This window comes from Canis lupus, chromosome 2 (assembly GCF_003254725.2).
Source record: "Canis lupus dingo isolate Sandy chromosome 2, ASM325472v2, whole genome shotgun sequence".
NCBI classification, from domain to species: Eukaryota; Metazoa; Chordata; class Mammalia; order Carnivora; family Canidae; genus Canis; species Canis lupus.
The window spans coordinates 47,551,161-47,567,777 of record NC_064244.1 but is presented as its reverse complement, the minus strand read 5'-3'; the positions used below and the strand labels follow the sequence as shown (position 1 = coordinate 47,567,777).

Genomic DNA, 16,617 nt, shown 5'->3' with positions numbered 1-16,617 from the left:
AACTACCCTCCAAATCACTGCTCTATTACGTGGCATCTCGGGATGAGGCCAAAGAAGGAAAGACCGGGTCTGCCCCTAAACACAGGTCCTACCACCAGCCAGCTGCCCAAGCAGGAAACAGGGATAACTGTGCCCCAGGAGCACTCGTGAGGGAAGAGCCAGGGCTGGATCTCCCTCATTGATCACTGACCCAGGGACTAAAATAAGATACCCAACATTCCATTAGCCCTGACAGCCGTGGTTCGTGTCCGTCGTCCTGGCGTAGATATTAGTAATTTCCTAAGTTTGGTTTGGAACTATCACTGGGTTGGTCCCCTGAGCCGCACCTGTATGCCAACTAAGGGTAGGAGAACATCCTAGACTCACCTTTCCTCCTATGACTGCCTCTCTGGTTCACACTACTGCTACTGCGTGCCTTCCCGAAGTTAGAGAGCTGCCATTCCAGTCCTGTAGGGGGGACTTCTCAAGCTCATCTCCAGAAGTTCTGAAATGAGTAAGAGTGGACATTAACTCAGCAAGACGAAAATCAAACTATATTAGTGAGCGTGGCCTGTTATAACAAAGCACCCCTGACGAGGTGGCTTGAGGAACAGATGTCACAGCCTGAAGGCCGGGAAGTCCCGGGTCAAGATGCCAGAAGATTTGACCCCCGTGAGAGCCCTCACCCTGGCCTGTAGACAACTGCCTTCTTGTGTCCTCACAAAAATGAACAAGAAAGAGCTCTGGTGTCTCTTTTCTTCTAAGAGCACCTATTCCATCATGGGGGGCCCCCACCTTGAACCTCGTCTAAACCTAGTTACCTCTCAAAGGCTCCACTTCCAAAGATCATCACCTGGTGGCACAGGGGGCGGGAGGGACTTCAACACACAGATCTGGGGAGAACACAAGCATTCAGTCCATAATGCAAACAAAAAAAAATTCACCCCCGTTTCATTACCCTTTTCAAATATGATTTGAAGCAGATATCTCCTTAAATGTCACCAGCTGTCACCAGCTGTCCGTGACCAACCTTTCTAAAACACCAGTCCCCAGCATCAGCCCCTTCAATCCTTGTTCACAGCTTAATCCTCCTCCTTAGCCACACTTTGTGCGTGTGTTTTGATGGTCTCCCCTTGTGAAAATGTCCCATAGCAGCAGTCCCCAGCAGAATCCTGCCTCAAACTTCCAGAAGGAAGCTACTCCCGCTCCTCTTCCCTCCCCTCACACGGCCCTCCATCCCGGGGCTGTGAAGACAAACGTGCGAGTGCATGGGTGGTGCATATAAACTGACCTTCTCAGACCTTCCATGGACCCACATGAAACTCGTTCTTGCCGTAGAGCTGTACGGTCCTTCCTCAGAAAGGGAGTCCTGCTCCCACACGGCAGTGGGGAAATGAAATTTGTCCCAATCCAGTAAACTCAAACCCCAATGGTTTTTTTGTTTTGCTTTGTTTTGTTTTTTTAAGTTACGACTCTTTGAAGATGTTGTCCCCCTCGTGGGTAGATACTCAAATTTCAGGTGCTTCTGCTCTGGCCGACCGTCCAGTTGAGAGCTCCCTGTGGTCAGACTCTAGTCACCACCTGCCTCCGCGGGTCTCCCTGACATCCCCAGAAGGTCCTTGCTGGGCAGCAGTGGCTGCTGACGGAAGCTGAGCGTCACTTCCACGACCAGTGGGTTCAAGCTTGCCCTGGCCTCGCCCAGCCTCCCGCAGAAGGCCATGCCTCCAGAATGACTGGAGCCTCCCGGGACACTTCACCCGGCCCTGCCCTTGGTGGGCGGTGGGAAAGCCTGTCCCCCGCAGGCCCTCGGCCTCTGCTGTCCGGGGAGCCCCACTTCTTCCAGCAGAGGCCGCAGCACAAGGGGACCTGCGGCCCGGCCACAAGTTCCAGCAGCTTCTCTGAACTGCCCCGTGGTTTCATCTTCTCTTGCGCCCCACCGGGTCCTCTGGGGGGTGGGGGTGGGGGTGTCTGATCTCAGAGACCCGAAGGGTCATGAAGAGCGGGGGGCACACTTCTCCTCGGTCTCAAGTGGGGCCACGGGGAAGGCATCTCTACGGCGTCGTGGCCCCCGCAGGACGCCGGGGAAGGGGCGTTGGGGCCTGGTTCCAGCCGTTCCTGATGCCGTCCTGCCTGGTTTCCCTAATGGTTTCCCCTGCGGGTCGGCTGCCTGCGGACCTCGGGTTCCCTGCTCCGCGCGGACGCCGGGGCGGGCAGCCCGGCTCCAGGGCTCAGCCTGGCCGGCAGCGCGACCTCGAGCTCGGCTCCTGTGCGGCGCCTCGGCAGACGGGGTCACAGCGCAGCAGGGAAGCCAACCCGGAGCGCGCACGCGAGGATTCCACCGTCAAGGAGGGCGCGGCCCCACTCGTCCGGCCTTGCTGGAGTCTGGCTTGGCGGGGGTTTTCTTTCTTTCTCTCTTTTTTTTTTTTAAATTTTTTAATTTTTTATTATTATTTTTTAATCTCTCGGTCTGCTTTTTGGCGGGCACAGACCAGACCTTCCTGGCTTCAGAAGGAAGGCCACTGCCCGCCAGGGGCTCGTGCGTCGGGGGGGCCTCCGCCTCCCGCAGCCCGGGCAGGTCACCTGCCCACGTGACGCCGACCGGGCGGCCGCGGGGCTGCAGGCTCCCGAGCAGGACTCCGTGCGGGCCCAGGGAGCCGCGGGGCGGGGCCGCGGGGCGGGGGCCCCTCCCCCTCCCTCCTCCCCCTCCCCGCTCCCCGGCGTCCCGAGGCCGCAGGGAGGCGCTGGGCCGCACCCGAGGGGAGGGGCCGCGCCCAGAAGGACGGCTCGGGCCCCCGCGAAGCGCCTCCCCTCGGCCGGGAGCAGCCAGGGGAGGGCCCCGGAGGGTCTTAGCGGCCTCCACACGCCCCGTCATCGCGCTCGGCCTTCGAGCCAGAGCGACTGCGCGTGCGTGTGGGGAGGGCGCCCCGTACCGGCCGCGCACTTGGGGGAGGGCCCCGTGACTGGGGGAGGAAGGCCTCGCGATGGAGGGAGGAAGGCTCCGTGACGGAGGAGGAAGGCCTCGCGATGGAGGGAGGAAGGCCCCGTGACGGAGGAGGAAGGCCTCATGGTGGAGGGAGGAAGGCCCCGTGACGGAGGAGGAAGGCCTCGCGATGGAGGGAGGAAGGCCCCGTGACGGAGGAGGAAGGCCTCATGGTGGAGGGAGGAAGGCCGCGGGACGGCGGAGGAGGGCCACGGGGCGAGGGTGGGACGGTCTGCAGGGGGACGGCTGAAGAGCTCGGCCAGATGCGCGGCCGCCTGGTCGTCAGCCCTGAGACCCAGAGCGGATGACGTGGCCTTTGTAAGCCCGAGTTCTAGAAAATGGAGGAAACTCCACTCCTAGGATCTTGGGAGAATCCAGTTGAAGAGGCACCGCCCTCATAATCATTTTCGTTGGTGTTATCTGCCGGGCTGTAATCATGGGTCCGGAGCGAAGAAAGGTGTTCTCGGAGCGATGGGACCGCCTAGTGAGTGACTCGGGAACTTTAGAGAGCCTGACTTTTATATGATTTTTTTTTTTTTTTCAGCAAAAAGAGAAAGTCAGCACATTATTGTACAGCGAGAAGCACAACTTGAGAGAGGACCAGACACTTGCGCTCCCACAAAGCACCGTCTCTGAAGGTGGGTTCTAGGGTGACGACGGCCCTGACGTGTTGGCCCAAGGCTACCCCCCCCCCACCCTCACCCTCACCCCCGCCTCTCCCACCAGGGTCAGGTGCGCCCCTGGGTTGGAATCACTGCAAGTTGTGCAAGAGGTGACGTGCGCAATCTGAGAAGACAGGGGAGGGGCAGTGGAAGGGAGGGACAGGGGGGAGGAAAGGGAGGAGGAGGAGAGCTGCCCCGAGCGCTCAGCCGCAGGGGCTGTGGCCACAGCAGGCCACGGGCTGGGAAGAGAACTCTGTCAACGGTCCAGCACCTGCCGGCTCTGTGGTAAAACCAGATCCTCTGTTCTCGAAGAAACCACATGGGGCTCCTTAAATGTCATTTTAGGGAGTTCATTGAGGGGAAACAGCAACCTTAACGAAAGAATAGGGGTCACATATATATTTCAGGACTGAAAGAACTGTAGGAGGAAGTCTTGCAATTTTTTCCCCTAAGAACAATAGGAAATGGTAGTTTCTGATAATAAAAAGGCCGTCACAGGGTTCCAGTTCACTGAGGTGGAAACCCCAGAATGGCCCGCAGGGGCCTGCAGGACCAGACACTACCAAAGATGCCTGCCCGGGCATAGTTGTGGGCTGTGGGTCAGGGAGCTGCAGCTGGGGGATCCCGAAGACCACTGCCAGGGCCATGAAGTCCTGGAAGGAGTGGTGGTCAGTAGCTCATGTGGGGAGCCGGGGGTTGCCAAGCCCTCTCTGGCTCCCGCAGTGAGTTCTCTCTGGATGCCCCCCAGTTTGGGCCTAGGTCCCGGCTCAGTCTGCTTTTCATGGTGGAAACTCAGACTCTCCAAAGCTGTACCTGGCGACTCCACAGGGCCTTCGTCACTGCCTTCCTCACCCGCCTCCCTCCTGTCCTGGTCTGCACTCAGCTCCTCGTTCTAGACTCTGGCTCTAGTCGACAGCCGTCGTCCAGCTCTCAGGACTTGGCGCTCCTGGATAAGGGTCTGATTCTGGTACTCTCTCTGGATCCTCCACCCTGGAGGTGTCCGAGGGAAGCCATGCTGGTGTTGGCTCTTGGGAAGCAACTCTGAGCTCTGGGGCATAGACTCCCGGAAGCGTGGCCAGGCTGCCCTCCCGGAGCCGCCGAGCCTCCTCCTCCTGCTTCTGTCTACGAAGGAAGGGGTGAGGGACCCCGAGGATGGAGACAGCTCTGCAGGTACTCTTGCTTGCCTTCTGAGACAAGAGTAAGAAGTGTTTAGGCCTCTCTTGCTAAAGACAAAGTAGCCAAGAGCTTTGAATGCCTAGCTTCCACAGTCACAGAGTTATCTAGAAGCACTGCTTCTGATTGAAGCAAAGCTGGAGGAGTCTTACGGAAGGTGTCTAGTTAGGTGCACATGATGGGGCCAGAAGAGGAGTCGGCACCGGGAGAAAGTGTCTCCACTGTTCTTTGATGTTTCCTCCTTTACAGATCTTTCTAAAACGTAGTGCTTAGTAATACTTACATAGCATGGTTGTTTGCCTCAGAGAAAAAAGGTATTAATTGAAAATGTTACAGCTCTGATTTGAGTCTCACAGATTACCGTGCATTTCCAAGGAGTCATTCCAGTAGTGATGACTCTCTGTGCATTAGAAAGAACTGGAAACGTATTTAAAAATACAGATGATGAAGTCTCACCCCCATAAATTCTGGGCCCATGCATCTGTTCTGTTAGCACCTAGGATGTTTGAGAACCACCAGCCTGGTGTCCCTCAAACTTGAACGTGTATATGAATCACCTAGGAATCTTGTTAGAAAAATACAGATTCTGGGTCACCTGGGTGGCTCAGTCAGTTAAGTGTCTGCCTTCAGCTCAGGTCATGGCCCTGGGGTCCTGGGATTGAGTCCTGCATCAGGGTCTCTGCTCAGGAGGGAATCTGCTTCTCTCTCTGCCTCCCCACCCCCACCCCGTTCATGTTTGCATGTTCTCGCTCTTTCTCTCTCTGAAATAAAATCTTTTAAAAAATACAGATTCTGACTCTGTGAGGCTTGAGATTCAGTAATGTTAACAAGCTCCCAGATGAAGCCACTGCTGCTGGGCCACGCATCACAGTGAGCAGCGGGCACAGACCACCACACACAAGGCAGCCGGTCACCTGATGGCAGCTGGGCCCAAACTGGAGATGAGCTACAAGAGAGAGAATCGTCAGAGCCCTCAGGACTGGACTCAAAACGAAGTCATGAAGTGAAAACAGTGCATGTGATGATACATCATCTCGACAAAGCCACACATCAACTGCACGAGATGAGCAATATCATATTATTGTTTATAGATGAGAAAACCAAGCCTCAGAGAGTCACAGAGTCAGGTGGTGGGTGTCCTGGTTTCCCGCTGCTGCTTTACAGAAGATCATAAACTTTGTGGCTTAAACATGACTCCTTTTTATCTTAGGGTTCTAGAAGTCAGAAGTCCTAAAATCAAGGCCTTGGCTCTAGGGGACTCCATGATACATCTATTCCCTCTTGAGGGGCTCTGGGATGGAATCTGTTTTCGTTCCTTAGCAGCTTCCAGAGGCTGCCGACATTCCTTGGTGCAGGGTCCTTTTCTCCACCTTCAAAACCAACATCTCTGACCCTTTGCCTTTATTACCTCTCCAACCATAGCCAGGGAAAGCACCTCTGCTTTTAAGGACTCATGGAATTAGACTGGGCCCATCTGAATAATGCACGGCTCACCCAATATCTCAAGGTCTGTACCTTCATCAAATCTGCAAAATCTCTTTTACTATGTAAATTAACATGTTCACAGTTTCTAGGGATTGAGGCGCAGACATCTTTGGGGGCCATCATTCTACCTACCGAGGTAGGAAAACTAAGGTCTGGAACCTGGAATCAAATCCACTTCCGATTCCAGAGTGCATGCTCCTCCCAGGACACAACTCAAAACAGCAGCCAGACTGAGGATTGTGGTTGAGTCTCCTGGAGCCCAAATCAAGGATGGAGTCTAGGTCAGCTGCGGCTATAGGCAGCCTGAATTCCATTATCATTTTAGATTGAACTAAAACAAGGCTGAGGCGGATTTTGTTTATCACAATTCATGTCGCATTCTCCTTAGACTCCATGAAACCCAGTCCTTCCGCACAACGGCGATGCCTTGGGAGAAAGCACAAATGTCTAACTGCAGTTCCCACTCGTTATTTAACCCAACTAAAAGAAACAAGATGGAAACCAAGGGATATCTTTACGATCTGGCAATGAATTACTCATACTTCCAAGCAAGCATTTTGAAGCAGATTTAGTAAATGAGTTTTGAACGTTGAACTCTTCTGCAGAGAGCTTGATGACTCCTGGGGTGGGGGGCTGTGATCACTCATCAAGACTCCCTACCGCCACAGCAGCCAGGCGCTCCTGGCGACAGAGCTAGCCCTTACAGCCAGCCAAAGTTCATTCCACACTTGGTGAGTGCATTCAGAACTTAGTTATTTATGTATTTATTTGAGAAGGGGGTGGGGAGGGGCAGAGGAAGAGAATCGCCAGCAGACTCCACACTGAACACAGAGCCCAGCTCAGGGCTCAATCTCACGACCCTGAGATCATAACCTGAGCCAAAACCAAGACTCAGATGCGCAACCGACTGAACCAGCCAGGCGCCCCTGAACAGAGAAAAATATAATGTGGTTCTTTCAAGCCCATCTGCTGCAGATGGCACCCCTGCCCCCCCAAAAAAATTAAAAAAAATAGAACTGAAGCTCTAACCCCCAGAACCTGAAAATATGGCCTTATTTGAAATTGGGGTCATCAAAGATGTCATCTGTAGGATGACTGGTTTCCTGGTAAGAGGAAACAGGCACAGCGGGTGCCCACGTGGCAACAGAGGCAGAGATTAGAGGGACGCATCCACAACCCAAGGGACACTGAGCGGTGCCGAGAACACCAGTGGCAGACGAGGCAAGGAAGGATTCCTACCTGCCAACATCTCAACTCTGAATCCCCAGCCTCCAGAACGGTGGGACCATAATTCCTGTTTGAAGTCACCTGGCTTTGGGGGCTTGGCCACGACAGCCCTCGTAAACTGATAAATAGAATCTCTCAGGATGTTACAACTTCTTCTTTTCACTTTATAGGATGGATGGATTTCAGAAAAGGTGGGCGAATATACATATATATTTGCTTAATCCCTATATATATATGTGTGTATATATATATATATATATATATATATATATATATATATATGTGTGTGTGTGTGTGTAAACCCTAGAGATGGGGTTCCAGAGGATGATTTGGATTATAGGATGTTACCTAAAGCCCCTAGAGAAATCTTGCCAGAACACTATCCGTTACAAAATGGACAGGTCTTGTAGGACTTCCTCCTGAAATGAACAGGCATCTCTAAGCCCTACAAGATCTTTACAGAGCCTGGGCCCAGGAGACAGGGCGGCAGGGGTGGCGGTGGTCAGCCAGGACCCACTTCCTTGTAGAGCACCGCCTACACCGCAAGCACTGTGCCAGGGGCTGGACAGACATATTTTTCCAGGCTATTTCTCCTCCCTTTTGTAAAATGAAAATGAAAACAAAAAACATTTTCCTTGGAGTTGTGACCTCCTGCAGAGGATAGGTGGAGAGGAATAATTAATATAATCAAGAGCTCTCTCCCCCAGTACCCCTGCGGGAGCCTTGTCATCCCTGGAAGTGCACCTCCGTCGGGAGCAGTACCCTCAGCATGTCTCTCTCCACCTGCACCTGCCATCCCTTCCAAGCTGCTTCTCAACCTCTCCTGCCACTAGTTGTAACCGCACTGGGATCTCTAGTCCTCTTCACCCCTCCTTGGCTTCCCCCTACGTGCACTTCCTTTTTACACATCTTAAAATCCATGGCCCATCATGTGGCCCTAAATCTGTGCATCTTCTGACTTTCAGCAACAGCATCTGTCCAAACCCACCTCTGTGGCTGCAGCTGAGCTGTTGAGTATCACTGGCGAGAGTCACACACCACAGAGCCTCGTCTCACTCTGTGTTCATCGATTCCAAGTTATATCTCCTCCTAAATATGTCTCTGATTACTCACTTGTATTTTGAATATTACCACTGTTAAAAATTATTAAAGAAGACAAGTGAAGTGACAAACTTTATTTAACACAAAGCATGAAAGTTCAAGAAGTGGGCAGTCTCCATTCCCAAGTCCAGAGAACTGCAAAATGGGGTGGAAGGCAGGAAGCATAGCTCCCTGGTTCGAAGGGGCTCCATCTTGGGCCTAGAAATTTATTTCAATACCACTTTAATTCAAGCCACTATCACCTACGTTGCTTTTCCTACAAGAACACTCACTGTCCATCATCCTACACTCCGTGCACTGTCACCTTCTCATTCTTCTCATCTCCCTGCCATCATCACCTCCACAGAGTCCTAGCCTTCTATAATTCCTGAGGTCAGACCTGCCTTTCAGATGCTCTTGGAGCTCAAGGCCACAGCTCCAGTTTTACATTTATTTGCAGGCTTGATAGGTGTCTTTCCCAGTAGATGGAAATTCAAAACAAAAATAGTCTTAGGCACTTCTATCATTGTATCCTTAACACCCAGCATATGTCATATGCAGGCACTCAATAATTTGTTCAATGAAAGTTGAACGAACATTTAATTTTCACCACCACCTGGAAAGGAAGCAATTATTCCCATTTTTCAAATGAGAAAAATTAAGAAGCTCAGGAAAATTACTTAAGTTGGAGATAATCAGAGACTCACCCAAGCTATCTGATTATAAAGCTCATCTTCTTTCTTATGTACTCTAGTTCTCATAATGTCACACTCAAATGTCATAAACTATTCTGGGCTAACACTGCCAGAGGCGGGATCAGAGATAGCATCTCCCTGGTGCTAAATGCAGGTAAGAAAACCTTTTCCATCCAAAAGCAATCGGCATACATCAATAGTTCTTCACCTAGTAATTCTGTTCCTAGCAATTTTAAGACATGTACACAAGAGTTTTTGAACAAGGATGTTCACCACAGAACCATGTTCAGAGAACAACCTTAGAGCAAATTTTTTATGCAGACACTAAATACATATTTTAAAATATTTAAATGATGAGAAAATGTTTAAATAGAATACTTCATAATTAAAAGAGCAATAGACTAGCAAAAGGACACTAGAATGATCCCAGTTTAGGGGGCAAGTATTTCTATCTATACATAGTGAAGAAAAATAAAAGAAAATACAGCAAAAATGTCAATTATCTCTAGGAAGATCATGGACAATTTATATTTCCTTCCATATAATTCATTATATTTTCAACTGTTTACCAGGAACGCACATGGCTTTTATAATGAGGAAAAATGTTATTAAAAAGCAACTGAGTGTGTCATTTGCTCAAAAGGCTTCTCTGGTGTATCCTCGGTTCTTCAACTGCTATTTCTGAATTATTTCAGGGACCAAATTGCTACTCTTTTGAGAAATTCTGCTGGTCCTAATGTTCATCCTTTAGGTTATTTATATAACAGAAGACCGTACGGAGAAAACACTAGACCGACCAACTGCTCCAGCTCCACCACATAAAAGACCTATAAGTTGTCATTCTGGTCCTTACAGTAAAACACTAGACAAACTGAAAATCGGTGACTTTTTCTGGACTCATCAGAGACTGAGCACAGGACCAACTGTCTGCATAAGTAGTGCTGGAGCCAGAGACTGGCAGGATCACTACTGGGGGCCACAGTCTAGAAGTCCTCTTGCTTTGGCGGGCAATACCTCCAGGAAGTCCACCACCTTTTTATGGTAAAGATCAGAGAAAGATTTCCTCATGGCTCTGGCAAGTGGAGGGGGCGGTAATGCTTGTGAAACTCACCTAGAGCCTTCACAACACAGGCACAGAGAAAACACAGTTTTCCCCCAGGGGAAACACTTCACGGATGCTTTGTCCTCAAGTTGTGAGAGAATGGCTTTCCTCTCACTCCAGCCCTTTCTTGTCTCATCTTGGAGGGATGGAAAATCTATCCAAGAAGAAACACATGAGAAGTGTCATAGGCCAGAAACTCAAGCTCACTGAGAGGCTTGAGGTTTAATCCTAAAATCAAAGAATACTCTCTTTCCACACACACTTTAGAACTACACCAATAGGGCTCTGGTGTAATGGTGGATTGTGGAAAGAGCTGTAAGAAGCAGGCTTTCAGTATGGAGGAGTACTTAGGGAAGCCCAAAGAAGGGAAACAAAGTAAGAATCCCAGAACTTGAGACCTCTGACACCAATAGCTACACCAAACATTAATCACAGCCTAAATCTTAACTAGATCAACATATGCTCATACTGAACATTATTTGTTTCAGTTCCTATTACCCGGTATAGTATATCCAGCTTTCAACAACAACAAAAAAATTACAAGACATATTAAAAAGCAAACAAAACTCAGATCAAATTCTGTGATCAAACAAGAAATTAGAGAAGATCTTAAGTATCAAAATGAGACTCATATGACACAGAATTATCAGATACGGAACATGAAATGACAATCATTAATATGTCAAGGGGCCTAAAGGAAAAACTAGACAAAAAACCAAATAGGTAATATAAGTAGACCAAAGGAAATTCTAAGAGAGAATCAAAATAAATGCTAGAAACGAAAAACATTGAACAAATATAAAACAAAAGAGACACCAGGCATATCATGTTCAACCTGCAAAAAAACAAAAACAAAAACAAAAAAAAAAGAAATATCTTGAATGAAATCAAAGACAGAGAGAGGAATAAGGATAACAAAGGGTTTCAAGCTCTGTCACAAAGCTGTGATCATCAAGACAGTATGGCACTGGCACAAAACAGAGACAGAGCTCAATGGAACAGAATGGAGAACCCAGAAATGGACCCTCATTCAACTCTGTGGTCAACTAATTTTTGACAAAGCTGGAAAGAATATCCAAAGTAAAAAAGACAGTCTCTTCAACAAATGGTGTTGGAAAAATTGGACCGCCACATGCAGAAGAATGAAACTACACCATACACAAAAATAGACTCAAAATGGATGAAAGATCTAAATGTGAGGAAGGAATCCATCAAAACCCCACAGAAACCTCTGTGACCTAGGCCATAGCAACTTCTTACTGGATGTGTCTCCAAAAGCAATAGAAACAGGCAAAAATGAACTTTTAGGACTTTATCAAGAAAAAAAGCTTTTGGAGCACCTGAGTGGCTCAGTCAGTTAAGTGTCTGCCTTTGGCTCAGGTCATGATCCCAGGGTCCTGGGATCGAGCCCCACATTGGGAGAGTCTGCTTCTCCCTCTCTCCCTCTGCCTGCCACTCCCACTTCCCCTGCTTGTAGCCTGTTATAAATAAATAAAATATTTTTTTAAAAAGATAAAAAGCTTTTGCCCAGAAAAGGCAGCAGTCAACAAAACCAAAAGACAACTGACAGAATGGGAGAAGATACTCACAAATGTCTTACCAGATAAAGGGCTAGTATCCAAAATCTATAAAGAACTTATTAAATTCAACACGCAAAAAAACCCAATCAAAAATGGGCAAAAGACATGAACAGACATTTTGCCAAAGAAGACATACAAATGGCCAACAGACACATGAAAAAACGCTCAACATCACTCAGCATCAGGGAAATACAAATCAAAATCACAATGAGATACCCCCTCATGCCAGTCAGGATGGCTAAATTAAAAACTCAGGAAATGACACACGTTGGTGAGGATGTGGAGAAAGGGGAACTCTTGTACAATGTTGGCAGAAATGCGAGCTGGTGCAGCCATTCTGGAAAATAGTATGGAAGTTCTTCAAAAAGTTAAAATAGAGCTACCCTGCCACCCAGCAACTGCACTACTGAGTATGTACCCCAAAGATATAAATGTAGTGATCTGAAGGGGCACCTGAACCCCAATGTTTATAGCAGCGATGTCCACAATAGCGGAACTAAGGGAAGACCCCAGATGACCATGGACAGATGAGTGGATAAAGAAGTATATACATGTGATGGAATATTACTCAGCCATCAAAAAAATGTAATCTTGCCATTTGCAATGACATAGACGGAATTAGAGGGTATTATGCTAAGCAAAATAAGTCCATCAGAGAAAGGCAGTTATCATATGATGTCACTCACATGTGGAATTTAAGAAACAAAACAGAGGATCATAGAGGAGAGGGATAACTGAATGGGAAGCCATCAGAGGGAAACAAACCATAAGAGACTTTTTTAATCATAGGAAGCAAACTAAGGGTTGCTGGAGAGGAGGCGGGTGGGGAGATAGGGTAACTGGGTGATGGGCATTATGGAGGGCACATGAAGTACTGAGCACTGGGTGTTATATAAGACTGATGAATCACTGACCTCTACCTCTGAAACTAATAATATATGTTAATTAATTGAATTTAAATTATAAACAATTTTTTAAAAAATTAATAAAAGAGAGTAACAGTGGACTTCTCTTCAGAAACCATGGATGAATGAAGTGAAATATATAAAGCCCTGGAAGAAAAAAACCCACTAACTTAGAATTCTATATGCAGCAAGATACCCCTCAGAATTGAAGGATATTTCCCAGAAAAGCAAAAACTGAATTTATCACCTGAGCACTTAGCCTGCAAAAAAAAAAAAAAAAAAAAAAAAAAAAAAAGGAAAATTATGTAGGTCAGAAATTGTACCTACATGAAGAGAGGATGGGGGTTGAAGCAGAAACAAATGAAGGTAAATTGAGTTTTTAAAATTCTTAATTGTTCTATAAGGTAACAATATATTAGTGAAGATAGCATATGGATAAGTGAGATATGGGAGGAGGCACTGGGAATACTCTAAGTTATCTACACTACACATACTACACAGAAAGAATAATTTATTTGAAGGTAGACTTAGATTAATTTAAATATGTACAGTGTAAACATAGGCAACCACTAATTTAAAAAAAAAAGTATAATTGAAACTATAATACATTTGAGGAGGCACCAGGAATCCAATGCTGTATGTGTCACCTTCTGGGTCATTTCTTCATGTGTGACATAGGAAGACTAAGACAGTCTTTTCTGATTCCCTTCCTGCTCTAAATTCTATGCCCCACCCCCCAAAATAAGTAAATAGTCAACTTTTCTTTAAATCTATTTACAAGGAGTGATATCTGCAAGGAGGAGTTTTTGTAAGGTATAAACAGCCTGTTAAAAGAATTCTTGGGGGGATCCCTGGGTGGCGCAGTGGTTTAGCGCCTGCCTTTGGCCCAGGGCGCGATCCTGGAGACCCGGGATCGAATCCCACGTCAGGCTCCCGGTGCATGGAGTCTGCTTCTCCCTCTGCCTGTGTCTCTGCCTCTCTCTCTCTCTCTGTGACTATCATAAATAAATAAAAATTAAAAAAAAAAAATTTAAAAGAATTCTTGGGTAGCCCGGGTGGCTCAGCAGTTTAGTGCTGCCTTCTCCTAGGATCCTGGAGACCGGGGATCGAGTCCCATGTCGGGCTCCCTGCATGGAGCCTGCTTCTCCCTCTGTCTGTGTCTCTGCCTCTCTCTGTGTGTCTCTCATGAATAAATAAATAAAAATCTTAAAAAAAAAAAAATAGGGCAGCCCTGGTGGCTCAGCGGTTTAGCGCCACCTTCAGCCTGGGGCCTGATTCTGGAGACCTGGGATCGAGTCCCACGTCCAGCTCCCTGCATGGAATCTGCTTCTCCCTCTGCCTCTGCCCCTCTCCCTCTCTCTCTCTCTCTCTCTCTCTCTCTCTCTCTGTGTGTGTCTCTCATGAATAAATAAAATCTTTAAAAATAAATAAATAATAATAAATCAAAATTTATTTTAAAAATAATAATAGAATAAAATAATTCCCTAATCTATTACTTCAGTAAGCTTGGGCTTTCTTATTTCCATATTGAGTTGCCTTTAGCAGGCTTATCTAGCAAGTATAATACAGAGATGTTAGAATTACTAGAATTATCAGACAGGGTACTTAGTTTATGTGCTGCTGAAGTGAGCACAAATAGGGAACTTAAAATATTGCTCACCTGCTTCCCCATTTCTCAGTGCACTGTGCCATGAGTAAAGAACACACTAGGCTGGAAGGAAAAGGCCATTTCAGCTATTGATTTCACTGCTAGACACAGGCCAAGATATGTGCCTTTCAATCCAAAAGAGAAATAAACCAAGCTGCCTTCATTTCCTAAATAGAGCTCTTGCTTAGTTTGTGATTAGCTCCAGATCTGTCAATAGACTTTCCTTCCCTGGCTGGCTGCCAATACATCCGTGAGGTCGGTGTACACGGTTATGAGCCACAATTTCCCTGTTGATCAAAAAGTTTTGCTTTTCTAGATTACTGATAAAATTGCAGAGATCAGTTAAAAAAAAAAGAAAGAAAAGAAAGAAAGAAAGAAAGAAAGAAAGAAAGAAAGAAAGAAAGAAAGAAAGAAAGAAAGAAAGAAAGAAAGAAAGGCGGGGCGGGGGGAGCCTCTGGGGCTAGCCTAGAGAGCACTGGGGAAATGACCTGCCCCTTCTGAAATGAGACACTGATCTTGCTTCAGGTTAAAGCTACTGAGAAATGTTGAACATCTGCACACTTGAAGATCTATTCACAGTCTCACCTCCAGCCATCCCAGCTCTAACCCCTGGCAATAAAAATCCCCAACTGGCAGACTTCTATTCACAAGGCCAATTTCCAAAATTCAAACCATGTGCCCAGGACCAGACGGATATAAATGTGCTAAGCCTCACTGGACTCCTCTACCTGTTCCAGCAGTTACTTCCATTCCATTTTTGCCCTATTGGGAAATTAAAGTGGCATGAAAATCAATACTTCATTTTGAAGGAAGAAAGGGCCGGATGACCAGACATCGATATATTCCTCCCTGGATTAGACAGTTCTTCAAAGCACACTTGACTAAATAAATTCCAATGGCCCAAATGAGTTGGATGCAGCCATTAGCTGGAACAAGGAGCAACTCTTGCTTGTTAAGACCTTTATGTAATTGGAGATTCTGTGTGTTAGAGTAAGAAAGAATTCAAGAGAAAATGTGGTCGATGCCTCTGTTTTGAGTCTTAGCCAAATAAAACTTCAGACCCTAAGAAGTCCCTCAGGCCAGGAATGTAGCTGCCCAGAACTAAACATGGAGAAATTCAGAATAAAAGCTACAGCCTTTTCAGGGTATTAGGGTTTTCACACAAGGGCTCTAAAGCTCTACTCAGGCAACAGCAGGAGCTGTGGGAAAAGTTTGAGTTTCCACGGCTAGATGGCTTGGTGTGTACACCACTTCACAGGACATCCGGTTCTGTGTAATTTGGATGTGACTGGGACAAAATGCATTTCTTCTTGAGGAGAGAAAGGTATTTTAAACTGCTGTCTCTATGTCATGGTCCTATGGAGGTACCAAGATCAAAGCTTCACATTTCAGCAAACAATTTTCTTTTCTCTCCCCGCCTTGCCAGCCGACGATGTACTACTGCTTCTCATCCTAAACCACACTAAATGAAAACTCTCTAAAGTCTGACATGTTTCTGTTTTTAAGTCCAGCCCAAACATGATAAAGCATTTTAAAGTAAAAATAAATACATAAAAAGAATAAAAGGTATTCTTGCCTCTTAGCCAACAGCTTACAAACCCAATGAGAAAAAGGAAGACAGTGCCTCCCTTTGTTTCTTCATTTTCAGTGGTGTGAGTTTAGACCTACTGGTATTAAGATCTACACACCTCTCAAAAACATGAGGGAGTGGGGGACGGAAAGGAGAAAGAAAAAAAAAAGAGGCTAAGAGGTGTGCCATAGCACTAATGGATTTTCAGAACTTAAAAAAGTTGATGAAGCCCACACCAGACTCAATATACCTTTTCCACAGCTCAGCCACAAAAACCTTTCTGGGTTAAAATAAAATTCACTAAAAAAAAAAAAATAATAAAATTCACTTTTTGCGAATAAAAAGGCAAGCTAGTAATGGTTAAGAATTCTAGGGTAAAAACAAAACAGAACAAAAGAAACTACCACTGGAAATTTCTGGGACTCTGAGGTTCTCTTTGAAAACTCATCCTTATAATGGAGATGCCTGGCTGTCACCACTTTAACCATTACACCGGGACCAGAGAGACAACCAGGTATTACACGGCCTCTG

The 16,617-nt window shown here is 46.9% G+C and overlaps 2 long non-coding RNA genes across 4 annotated transcripts in view; one reads left to right on the top strand and one right to left on the bottom strand.

Annotated features, from left to right (window-relative positions):
- Positions 1-2,311, bottom strand: part of LOC112660410 (uncharacterized) — a 35,637-nt gene extending 33,326 nt beyond the window's left edge. Inside the window, exons 1-3 of one of the 2 annotated variants that reach the window (XR_003136895.3) lie at positions 1,271-2,311; positions 801-872; positions 367-484 (exon numbers count right to left, since the gene is read on the bottom strand). This is a non-coding gene — a long non-coding RNA (uncharacterized LOC112660410). The remainder of the gene's footprint in view (positions 1-366; positions 485-800; positions 873-1,270) is intronic. The other variant, XR_007406693.1, reaches the window with a different exon arrangement.
- A 399-nt stretch (positions 2,312-2,710) lies between these two features.
- Positions 2,711-13,706, top strand: LOC112660349 (uncharacterized). 2 transcript variants are annotated; one of them, XR_003136866.3, is made up of 5 exons: positions 2,711-2,883; positions 3,504-3,597; positions 4,370-4,791; positions 5,584-7,697; positions 8,472-13,706. It is a non-coding gene; the product is annotated as an uncharacterized LOC112660349 (long non-coding RNA). The 2 variants fall into 2 exon arrangements; XR_003136865.3 differs by lacking the exons at positions 5,584-7,697; positions 8,472-13,706 and having other exon boundaries at positions 2,726-2,883; positions 4,370-5,565.
- The last annotated feature ends 2,911 nt before the right edge of the window (positions 13,707-16,617 follow it).